A 12,943-nucleotide genomic window follows, 5' to 3' on the forward strand; every position below is an offset into this window, starting at 1 on the left:
ACCGAGATTGGGGCCCAGGCTGCCTGTCACTGCCCAGCCAAAAAGCACAGACAGGGATTAGATTATAATTGCATGAAAGCTCTGTGAAGTTTATTTCACATGTTTTCACATTTTCTAAATCCTACGAAAGGGAGGAAGAGGGGCTCAGCCATTTGTCATTCTGCCCCTCCTGCAAGACTTGGGCATTTACTTTTTCAGGATACGGTGATATTCTAACGTCATTTAAAGTGCAATATGTGAAGTGAACTCAGCTTCTGCCTCTCTGCATAAGCAATGGTGAACAAAGGATCATCATTAAACAGTTTTATTTCTGCTCCCTCATTTCTAACTCACATTGTTCTCTTTAGAATTTGCTAATGAATAGAAATGTTTAGGCTTTGTTTTCCTTTCTTTTATATAAGCTTTTATTTCATGTTGCAGTTTGATTATCTATGTCAGGAGATTCTGAATTTTAATTGAGATTCTTTTGTGGTTTTGAGTTTATGGTTAGTGCTTTTTGTTTGTTTGTTTTTGATTCCGGTATTTTGTTGTTGTTGTTAAAGTTGATGCATTGTACAGAGATTTAAGATGCGGTTAACCAACACCCCAAACGCCGAATATAGCCTAATTTGGTAGAGACAACGATAAAACAAACCAGTTTTTTCTGAAACAGAACAGGACTGTTTCGCGCAAACCTTGTCAGTGCAGATGCACGGCGGTGGTGATGGATGGTGGATGGTGGGGGGAGGGCAGAACACGTAAAGGCATTTACTTCCTCTCTCACCTAATGTGGAGTAAGGGACAGTGTCCCAAGATGATAGAACAGTAAGTGGAGGTTTATGTGTGTTACTTAAAATGGTAAAGATAAACAAAGAAATACCTATTCATAAAACTCCCAAGAGGGAAAAGGTTAGTCAGAGAATACGAACTTAGTTCTTTAAGTTAAAAGTGGCTAGTACATTTGTTACAGGCAGGTCTGGTGAGATCTCTGGGGAAAGGAGAGGGACCGAGGCAGCCCTGGAGAGCCTGTCATCTCCGGAGAAGGGAGGGGTTAGAAAAAAACCAGCAGAGGCAGCAGGGCCGAACCGCAGCACCGCCAGCGACAGATTTCCATGCCCGCGGGTAAGGGAAAACAGACCAGCCTACCACCGCCACGTTGCCGCTGCAGCCCAGCAGTGTGACTTTCACAGAGTCTGTCTGGGTCGGAGAGGACACAGGGACACGCGTACTGTGGAGGTTAACACAGCAGCAGGAGAAGGTTCTTGAATGGAGCACGCACCAGGCTAGTGAGATGTTTGGCAGAGGGAAAAAGTCCTCCCATTTGCTTCCGGAGTACAAGGAATTTGGGGGCCAAAGATTTAAAGGGAGGACAGGCAGAGTCTTGGACCTTCGATGGCCCCTCACTCGCCTAGTCGGGGGAGGGCTCACAAAAAGCTGAGTCCCGTGTGCTGAGCCCACCCCGGGAACACGTGCCCTGGCAGTGGCCCGTGGGACGCAGCAGCTCCGCGCTGCGTGGAAAGTCCCAGACCACGCCTGACTCTGCCTGCCTCTGAGATCAGCACACAGACACAAGGATGGAGTGCTCGCTGGCCCTGGGAGCTCGAGCAGCCTCAGGTGCTGGGCAGCACAGAGGGTGCCCCTGCGCGACCCGCTGTGGTGGTCGGCAGCAGCCCTGAGCCCCAACATAAGAAGCCGCAGGGAGCCAATGGCAGCACAGGCCCCACAAGCCCTCACTCTAGGAAGGGAGCCTGAAGCCGGAGAGCCATTCACACAGCAGCCTGGGGCTCTAGAAGAACAGATAAGGATGGAGCGGGATTTCTGGACACTGCTCTGGTTCTGCTGGCGGCTGTGCTCTTTCTGTGTTTTGCAGAAGAGATTGACCTGGAGTCAGGGAGCTTCCTGCTCTTCCAAACTGGGCGACGTTTTAATAAAGACCTTTTTTCCTCCTCCACTAACTTTTGTTTTATGCTACTGTTCAGTAACAGATGGCCGAATCTCACTGTGTGCTCCATAACAAATTGATACTGTTTGACATTAAAAATCAAGAAGTTGAGGTAGTTTTAATAATAGATATTATTGAGGATTATAACAGTAACCAACGTAATCATTAAAATTGAGTTGACAAGTGTCATGGCTATCTTAAAAGGCTAGCATGAGTTTGCATCTGTTGTGCCCAGGGTCTAAAGCCCACACCTGGAAACTCAGTGAGACAAAGTAGCATCTTGATTGTGTAGGTGACAGCTTCTCCAGTTCCTGAAGAAGGGAGGTGATGGAGACTTCTGGGAGTAGTATGGCCTAGATGACCTTGGAATTGGCCAACAACATGCAGGAAGCCCAGAGTATTGATGAAGACTACAAATACAACAAGAAACAGCAGCAAGAAATCCTGGTGGCGAAGCCCTGGACTAAGGACCAACATCGTTTTAAGTTCTGCACAATCTCAGCTTTGACTCTACTGAAAATGCTGGTGCATACCAGATCAGGAGGCAACTTGGAAGTGATGGCTTGATGCTGGGAAAAGTGGATGGTGAAACAATGATCATTACAGACAGTTGCTTTGCCTGTAGATGGCAAGCACCTGAGTAAAGGCTCAGGCTGATGCGTATGAGCACATGGCCGCGTGTACAGAAAATGCTTAACTGGCCACCTTGAAAATGCAATTGGCTGGTATCACAGCTGCCTCCCTGGCTATGGCTGCTGGCTTTCTGGAATTGGTGTTACTACTCCAGTGTTCAATCAGCAGTTCCAGGAGCTGTTCTTAGCAGTGGACATTGACCCACCAAGAACAGTATTAACAGGGAAAGTGAATCTTGGCACCTTCAGGACAAACGGCTACAAACATCACACTGCAGGACCTTCTGATTACTAGACTTTCCCACTTAATAAAATAGAAGTCTATGTTACAATGCAAACAATACTATGTCTTAGATGTTTCATATTTTGAGTCTTCTTTGGATCGCAAATTTCTTGAGCTTTTGTGGAATAACTATTGGGTGGAATAAACTTGGTTCCTCTAGCTTGCTTACTAACGCAGACCGTAAGTACCACAACTTATGTCTTCAATTTTTCTGAAAATTGGAACAGTCAGAGAAGCCCAGCTGGGACAAGGGAGTTTCATGTTGGGTTTAGAAACGCATGACCAAAAGTTAGAAGACAAACTTGCTAGAGCTACCAGAGACAACAGTAAAAATACATTAGAAGCTATCCATGGATTGATTTCCCAGGTTTTTAAGGATAAACTGTTTAATCAAATTAACATATCTTAAACAATCACTAAGTAATACTTTTGCCTGAAAGCCAGTATGAGAAAAATACTCAAGGAACTCTTTAAAATCAGTTACCAAAAATCTGATTAGAAGTATTAGGTGCTCTGAAGTGTCCTGAACCCTAATGTCCTGTAATAAAACTCTTTAAAGAAATTGAAATGGTTCGTGTTGGACTGGAACTAAAAATGAGACAAGGGTACACTAGTGTCTTTCAATGTTCATTTAGTATTATTATTTACCATCTGGGTCTTTTAAATATGAATTTGTATTGTATTTCATTAGCAATTAAAGGAGCATCCCATTTAACATAAACTGTTTCATTATAATCATTCTTTCTTTTTACCTTTTACCTCTAGAGAAGAAAATAAAATGCAAAAATCCTGTGTGTGCATATAACAGAAGCGGCATGTGTGTGTATATATATAAACCATTGGATTATTCAATTGTAAAAGCAAGTACAAATCATGAACATTATATCATACACAAAGAAGTATTCTCAATTTGCTAATAAATTTTAATACGTAAAATCTGGGATACTAGATGGATAAATAGAATAATAAAGCAGAGCTGAGAAGCAAAAAATAGTAATTCATATTTCAGAGCAAATTTCAGGTTGGTCTATGACCAATTTATATTTGTTTCTATAAGATTTTAGAACCCAAAATATAAGCAAGCACAACATAGACTCTATTTTAGAAAAGTATTTGAGATGACAGGTAGTTTTTACATTCACTTTTAAAATGATTAAGAGCATTAGGGATTTCATTTCATCTATTTCAGTTCACTGCTTGGCATTTAACTTTTTATTTAATTTTTTAAAAAATTTCATCACTTTATAACCTAATGGAGAAATTAAAAAAAAACCCTTTATTTGAATATTGGGGTCACATGTATTGAACTCTTCTCCAAATATAGTTGTTTCTCATCTTGGAAAGGTAACCACATCACAGAAAATTGTATTATATTTATCCCTAATTGGCCTCAGGTTAACTGCTTTGGGGAGGAGAGAGAGATTAAGGATTTATCAATTGCAAAAGTGGAATAGTCATTTGAATACTAGTGTTATTACATTTGCATATCATTTGGGGGTATATCTTCTCCCAGTGCCTCAGGTGTGAGTTAATGGAAACCATCAAGTTTAAGGTTTTGCAACACAAGGGCAATCGGCAAGATCTTAAAGCCGTAGTAAACTGTAGTAGAACTATTATAAGGAGGTGGCACGCCACCCTGATGTGATGAGCTCTTGTTTCTGCACCTGTCATTGATGAGTGAGCTGTCAGAGGCTGCAAGGTGCAAAAGGGCACAAAGTTTGATTTTTGTTTTTAGTTAATATATCACAAAGGCAATAAATATTAAAATTCCTTTAAATTAAACTTTTGTGTTTTATAAATTTTGATAAATTTTGGATATTAACCCCTTATCAGATGTACCAGTGAACATGTTCTTCCATTCAGTGGGTTGTCTTTTCATTTTGTTGATGGCTTACTTTGCTGTGCAAACACTTTTTAGTTGTTATAGTCCTATCTGTTTATTTTTTCTTGTGTTTCCCTTTCCTGAGGAGATATATCTGAAAAAAATAATGCTATGAGCAATATCAAAATATTAGTGCCTATGCTTTCTTTTATGTTTTTTTGGTTTTGAGTCCAACATTTAAATCTTTAATGTATTTTGAATTTTTTCTTGTGTGTGGCATAAGAAGGTGGTCTAGTTTCATCTTTCTGTGTGTACCTGTCCAGTTTTTCCTACACCATTCATTGAATGAACTATCTTTAGCCCATGTTTTTGCCTTCCCTGTCAAATACCTAACAAAAAATCCCAAACAATCCAATTGAAAAAAATGGGCAAAGGTCTTGAATAGACACTTCTCCAAAGATACAGAGGGCCAATAGACATATGAAAAGGTGCTTAACATTACTAATCATCAGAGATGCAAATTAAAATCACAATGAGATATCACCTCATGGCTGTCAGAATGGCTGTCATCTATAAATCAACAAACAACAAGCGCTGGTGAGGACGTGGAGAAAGGGGAACAATTTTGCACTCCTGGTAGGAATGCAGATAGGTACAGCCACTGTGGAAAGTAGTATGGAGATACTTCAACAAATTAAAAATGGAACTACCATATGACCCAGCAATTCCACTTCTGGGAACTTATCTGAAGAAACCCTAAAACTAATTTAAAAAAATGTGTGTACCCCGTATTCACTGCAGAATTATTTATAATCACCAACATATGGAAGCAGCCCAAGTGTCCATCAGTGCATGAGTGGATAACAAAACAAAACAAAACAAACAACAACAACAAAAAAAATTGGTACATCTACACAGTGGAATACTAGGTGGCAGAAAAAAGGAATCCCTACCCTTTGCAACAGCATGGATGGAACTGGACACTATTATGCTAAGTGAAATAAACCAGCCAATGAAAGACAAGTACCATATGATTTCACTCATATGTGGAATCTAATACATAAACTGAACTAATAAGAAAAATAGAGACAGATTCAGAGAGGAGGAGAAACATTGAAGTGAGAGAGAAACATTGATTGGTTGCCTCCCGTACATACCCTGAACAGGGACCAAACCTATAACCTAAGTACGTGCCCTGACCAGGAACTGAACCTGTGACATGTCCATGTACAGGACAATACTCCAACCAACTGACCCCACCAGCCAGGACCAAACCTTTTTTTATTTTAAATGTAAGTCATCACACAATAAGCCATGTTGGCAACTTTTAATAGTGTAACAAAGCAATAATTTTAAGAACACAGCAATAGCACCGAAAATGGAAATTTTAAGGTGTGCGTTGACTTTTAGGGCTGTGCCTATTGACTATTAAACCCTGAAAATGCAAGTGCCTAAAGCACTTCATTCACCACAATGTGTGCAAACTTGGAAACTGTTTTCGGGCACAAGTTTTAATAAACAAAGAGCAAGGTTGAGAAGGAAATTACTAAAAAATTGTTTACCCTTAATTATTTTAACTACTACTTATATTGAAACTTTGTCTCTAAAATGTATGAGGTTCATGTAAAGGTCATACATGTGATTAGTATTTGAATGTTTTAGCAATTTAAATTAAGTTGCAACACATTTTTAAATGCTTTCAAGAGTCTCAAAATCATTTGCAATTCCAATTTTATGTACTTTATAAGGTTTTCATTTGTAATGTAAAAATATAAGAAATTTGAGAAGAGGTAAACAAAATAGCCTAATTCATGTATAAGTCAGAAAAGAACACTAAACAACAGATGTTACATTCAGATTGAATTAACTAGTTTTGAGTTTAAAAACAATAATTAATACCCTTAATATCCATCCATGTTCATCCATCCATGTTGTCACAAAAGGCAACATTACATCTTTTTATGGCTGAATGGTGTGTGTGTGTGTATATATCATGCTTTCTTTGTCCATTTATCTGTCAATGTGTCAATGGACACTTAGGTTGTTTTCATATCTTGGCTACTATAAATAATGCTGCAATAAGTATATGGATATATATATCTTTTCAAAGTACTATTTTCATATATTTTGGATAAATACCCAGAAAAGGAATTGGTGAGAGCTAGACTTTTGGTACTCAACTATATTGTATGTAAATATTAAATTATAGTATTCTATACCTGAAACTTATGATGTTATTAGCCAATTTATCTCCATGAAAAGTACAAAAATAATAATAATTAAATAATAATCTCAAAGAACTGAGTTTTATTTTTATCTTTTTAACTTGAGTTCATATAGTCAAATGTTCTCAATGACTGCTGTGCATTAAAATGTTACTTCCTTTCATATATGTACCTATCATGATGATTTTAATATGAAGAATTAATCCACAATAGTGAATGAAAGGACTGGTTAATTTAAACTGTGTAGCTCTTGGAATATTACAAAGTGACCTTAAGGGACATTGTTTTAGCAAAATTTAGTGTGCCATCCTTAAAAGACCTGGAGTCAAAAAGCCACTCGTTTACACCCTGGCCACAATATGCACTAACTACGTGATCTAGGACAAGGCAATTAATCACTCTATGCCTCAGTTTCTGAGTATAATGTGCTGTCATGTACTAGCTGCTTGGAACATGATAGTTATGACATTAACACCATTACTAGGCTTGTGGCATTAATACATATTGTCCAGTGGCCATTGTAATAAACCAGAGAGGTAAGAGCTATCCCCCTCTAGTTCTTCTGTCTGACTTTACTTACACTAATTCTCAAATGTTATTTTAGGTACATCAATTGACTACTTTTAAAAAAATTATTCTTGACCATTTCATGGATAAAAATACTTCCATTAAAGTAGCCCAGGTGACAGACCACTTGCCACTAAACTCTGCACTTCTTCCTTCTGGATTCCGGAACTTGGGAATCATTCTTATGAGAAATCCTTTCACTCACTGAACAAACTGTCGTTGAGTGCTACCCTGTGATCAGCACTGCAGCGAGAAGTGCTGAGGGTGAGCGGCCTGGGCTCCAGGACACCGCTGTGCGGGTGCAGAGTCACAGCCACAGTCAGGCTCCCTCCCGCAGGCGCCCAGCACTGGGAGTGTTCTCAATTACCACCCTTCCTTCTTCCCTCTCAAAAGAAGTACATAGAAACCTTTGTCCTCTTGGAAATATAAGTGATAACTGCCCTCTCTGCTAAAATTTCATGGCTGCATTTTTAAATCTACTTCAAAACACATACCAATAACTCTGTGACAATTACACTTTATTCTAGAGAAGAAAAGGGGGTTTTGAATAGGCAGCTGAGACGTTCAGCTTTGTATTTGCCCAGGTAAGATTATAGAGGGGCAGGGCAGATGAGTAGCACTGCAATCATTCCGGAAAATAAAACAGTTGTTAGGGCCTGAACAGGGACATGGTTTAGCACACGCACCCTACCCCTACCCAGTTCCTGGAAGGTGCCTCCTTTTCTGAGTTGTTTCCCCTATTATACCCCCATGCCTGTCACGAGTAGTGGCTTTCAACTAGAAGCTAAATTCTATTAGGACAAACTCTACTCACCCTAATATAATTTCCGCACAAGGTGACCTTGTTCCTTCCTTTCCCTAATACCTCCTTAGAAGCAATTCCCCCAGACCGAGTCGGAGTTGTCTGCGCGGACAGAAGTACTGCAGAAACCGCAACTGCACCGCGGCACTGTACGGCAACTCCACCCACTAGTGCTGGCGCAAGTCCCGTCTGCTGCTAAAAAGAGTTCCCATGGAATACTAAATCAGAGTAAGAGCGAGCAAATAATTATCGAAAACACCTCCCCTCCCCCAAAAGGTAGGGACTGTGCTAGATGCTGTTAATTACTTGTTTCATTCAATCCTCCCAACACCAACAGGCATGTTCTAACTTCGAACCCTATGTTTTTCTTTTCGCATTATGTCACAGCTGGCTTAGAGACAATCTGGAGCCCCATTCCTAATATTTTTGAGAGCCATTTGCAAATAAATCAACATCTGAATGATCAGGTTCAGTGATTAAAAATAAACATATTTAATATATAACTATTTACATTTTAAAATAAAATTAGGCTAATCTGCTATTTTCTGAAGTAAATAAAAAGAGCTAGAAAAGATCTTATGATGCCACGTGAGGTCAAAACTGAATAGTATTGTGGCACAATTCTTTATTTTTGTATTAGGTTTCAATTCTATTGCTGTAAATTTGGAACTCACGTTTGATTATTTCCGATGGAACTTTTACCGCTCTGATGCGAGTTTGCAGCGATGAGTAGAAAAGCATGTCATTATGTCCGTCTATTCCTCTGTTGCTCTTTTGATGCAGAGAAATAAGGCCATTTCTGCTTAGCTCTCTTTTTCTACCTAGATGACTTAGAAATGGAAAAACTATGTCTAAAATAGTTTTTCAATGATTTCACCTGTTCTCATTTCTGGTGAGTCTGCCATTGCTTTCATTTTTCTGAGCTGTTGCTAGGCAATATCTTAACTTTTCTTTATTTCTTGTGATTCCTTAGCTTATCCATGTTGCAGATAAGTTTTGAGTAAAGGTCACAGACACACAATATGCCATTTTTCCCTGCGTTTTAATCTCTCTATGGCCCAAGAATAACCACATTCAATATGAATGGAGTGGGATACTATTAATTTTCAGTTCCATTAGCAAAAATTCTCCCTACAGTTTAAACATAGGGAGAAATATAATTACATGAATGAATAGCCAGCTGCCTCCTGCATTTCTTTTGTGTCTCGTGGGGCAGAATAAAAGTGACTGCAATTATAATTCAAATCTCAGAGGGATACTAATATGATAGTGTTAGCAATAGCTTTCTTATTTTTAATAAAGTTGTGTTAATAAAAAGAATGGCTCTGGTAATTTGTGCAATATTACAATTTATTATAAGTAATTACTACTTAATATAGTCTGTGTAACATAAAAACAAAAAAGTCTTTCTGGGACATACACCATTCAATGGTAAAACCTCAGGAAATGCTACTTTTATTTATTAAACATTTTTTTAAATAATATTCTATGTTGGTAGTACCTATTTAAATTATTTTTAGCAAGAAGTGATTTATTTCTTTAGCTATGGTGTTACATATCTCAAATTTAATTCAGCCACTTATGATATAAAGTCAAAAATTGGAAATTTTCAACACTCAATGTTTATAAAGGTTGGAAGCAGAAAAATGATCCATTTTCTTACAACCCTGTTTAAATTGTAAAGTTAAATAGAAAACCAATCTTAAAATTTCAGGAAGTGTCTGTTTCAAAGTATATTGAGAATGTATAAAGTGGGTTCTTCTATGATAGGTTTGTTCTGTTAACCTAGACAAACTGAAAAGTACAAATAGCTTTAAAAGAAACACTGTATGGCTTTGTATCCTACTTAAATTAAAAAGAGGAAAAATTCATTTATTTAGTGTCATTTAAGGTGCCTTTCCATTTATTACACTGGATTTTCATTCTTTAACTTAGTTTGTGCTTCTGTTTTTAACTGTGAAGGTACAGAAAGCACAGGATACTGCCAAATGCAAGTTGATGCCCTAGTCAAATACATGGTGCTGATGATGATAAGCATGAAATGAACATGGGAGTGTCCACATAAGTACATGACTCTAATCCTTGTATAAGATACAGTAATCAATCAATAAGGAGGATGTGCATGCAGATTGTGTGCTCCTGATTCACACGCAGCAGCAGGAGCTATCAGTTTCCCAGCCCTGCCTTTGTGCTGGGCGCCGTATTAAATGGTACTCACAGTTGTTACACTTTATCCTTCACTACAACCCTGCGTACTATTTATTATAAACTCCATTTTATAAATGAAGATTTCAGCCACTTATTAAAAAAATTAACCCAAAGATAGTCATCTAGTCTTTTATAAAACTCAGCAACTATCCTAGGTTGTAATACTAACTTGTCTTAACACTTAGCTATTTTCCCCCTGCTTTTTATATAAAAAATACCTTAGGAATCAGATCAGATTGGAAAATATTTATATTTTTGCCTAAATATTAATACCAAAGATTAACAAAAGTCTTCTAGCTATGATAGCAGTTCTGATTAAAGAAAATGACTTGTGAATGTTTATTTCTATAAATTAGATGTGAAGTAACCCCACATTTTCCAGAAGACATTCCTTTTGTGTGTTCTATTACACTACATGGACTTCAAATAAGCTTTTAAAAATCATCATCTCACATTCCTTGCTCTTGAAGGCAATGTGTTGCTATGTTTCCATATGTGAAAACCATGTTTCCATATGTTTTCTTTGAAAGGTAAAAATGTCTCTTCTCAATTAGTTAAAATGGATAGATTTTATTCCTCTAGATTTCTTGCCCCCTTTTATAGTCTTAGAGTACTTTACAATGGGTAATGTGATAGTTTTACTTAGAGAAGGTTCCATTATTCCTGCATTCCACTTTAGAAATAGATGGTGAAAAGTACCAGATATTCTGCTACCATAAGAAAAGGAAACAATTTCCCAGTTCTTCCAGTCTTGAGACTGAATTTTGAAATGTAATTTTTTACCTTAGGAATCCTCTGGGAATTGCCCTAAAGTTGAAATTGATTGTCTTCCACCACTCATAATGTGGTAGTGAAGAAAATGTAGTTGTGAGAATATATATGTAAATATATATTTATATGTAAATATGCACCGATATTTATATATAATATAATTTGTACACACATAGTGAGATGTGTATATGCACATAGTTATATATGTATACACACATAGTGAGATGTACACACACATAGTGAGATGTGTACACACACAGTGAGATATGTATATGCACATAGTGAGATATGTACACTCACATAGTGAGATATGTACATGCACATAGTGAGATGTGTACACACACATAGTGAGATATGTACACACACACACACACAACATGGTGAGTAAGAAGAACCTGTGCATCTTTCTTCCTTCTCAACTGCAATCAGTCATTAGAATGTCATATTAAATTTTGCTATTCCTGTATTTGTTTTCAAATTTTTACTTTAACCAAATTGGAAATTTCCCTTTATTTAATTAAAAGGAGAATATTTTTATATATATTGTACAAACATCTTTGTATATGTTTTATATAAACAATTATATATGCCATCTTCTATATTGTTAGGTGCTTTTCATTGACATTAATCAATAATACATATTTATCATTATTAGATTAGAATTATAATTAGTAGTAAGGCAAGATAGTAAATTAAGTTACAAACAAAATTTTTTGTTGGAAAGTGAATACAAATATTGCAATGACTTTATTTATTATTTTTCCTCTGTAATGATAGCAGTAGGGCACTGTCTAATGAATGGAAAATTAATTAGTCAGCTGTAAATGTCATGAGATTAAATTATTGAGAGGATTGGCCAGTGCGTTCTTAGTTTATGATTTTGGTTTATCAACTACCATAGTGGTTTTAAACTCTGGCTTTGCATAAAAATTGCTTCTAGAATTTTAAGAAAATGTCCATTCTTGGACTCTGCTATTTGAGGTGGTGATTTGGTAAGTCAGAGGTGATATCTGGAAGTGATTTAAAAGGTTCCTTTAGTGCTTCTTATATGAAATAAGTTTTTAGAACCATGTGCTTATCATAATTAGATCACCTTTATTTGATGATAGATCGACACAGAACTCCAACTGATGTTACTTCCAATGACTGGTTAATCCGCTTGTTTTTTGGTCTTGGACTATTGAAAGGAAGAATTTACTCTCTTCTCTTTGAGTTCCTTATAAATAACATGCTTATCTTTCTTAATTCCCAAGGATTCTGTGTATAATTAGAAATTTAAATGATATCACTTGTTTTGGGAAATGATACATGATTTTATAAAAAGAAGAAGAATCTCACTGTTCTTTTTTGTGGGTTTGCCTTTGGCACAAATGACCTTGTGCCATTGTAAACACAAGGCATTGCCATCTTAGATGACCTGGAGAACCCAAACTTGATGACTAAGAGCAGCAGAAGCACTGATGTAGAAACTTCTCTCGTAGAGTTATTAATTACTTGAAAGTAATATTCTCTGGACTCTGTTATTATGGCAAAAGTCTAAGAATCCCTGGAGTGACTCCCTTCAGAGATAGTATCTAGAGGCTTCTGAAAAGATTGTAGCCAGGCTTGATAGAAACCTCTGGGTATAAATAGACCAAAGAACTAACCAGACTTACTTCCTGAGTCTCAAGGTGTAGAAGAGAGAAGAAAACATTGGCCACCCCATGCATGAG

The 12,943-nt window shown here is 37.2% G+C and overlaps 1 pseudogene; it reads left to right on the plus strand.

The window, feature by feature from the left end:
- The first annotated feature begins 2,248 nt into the window (after positions 1–2,248).
- LOC112303057 (COP9 signalosome complex subunit 5 pseudogene) lies at positions 2,249–3,245 on the plus strand (annotated as a pseudogene).
- The last annotated feature ends 9,698 nt before the right edge of the window (positions 3,246–12,943 follow it).

This window comes from Desmodus rotundus, chromosome 5 (assembly GCF_022682495.2).
Source record: "Desmodus rotundus isolate HL8 chromosome 5, HLdesRot8A.1, whole genome shotgun sequence".
Taxonomy (NCBI): domain Eukaryota; kingdom Metazoa; phylum Chordata; class Mammalia; order Chiroptera; family Phyllostomidae; genus Desmodus; species Desmodus rotundus.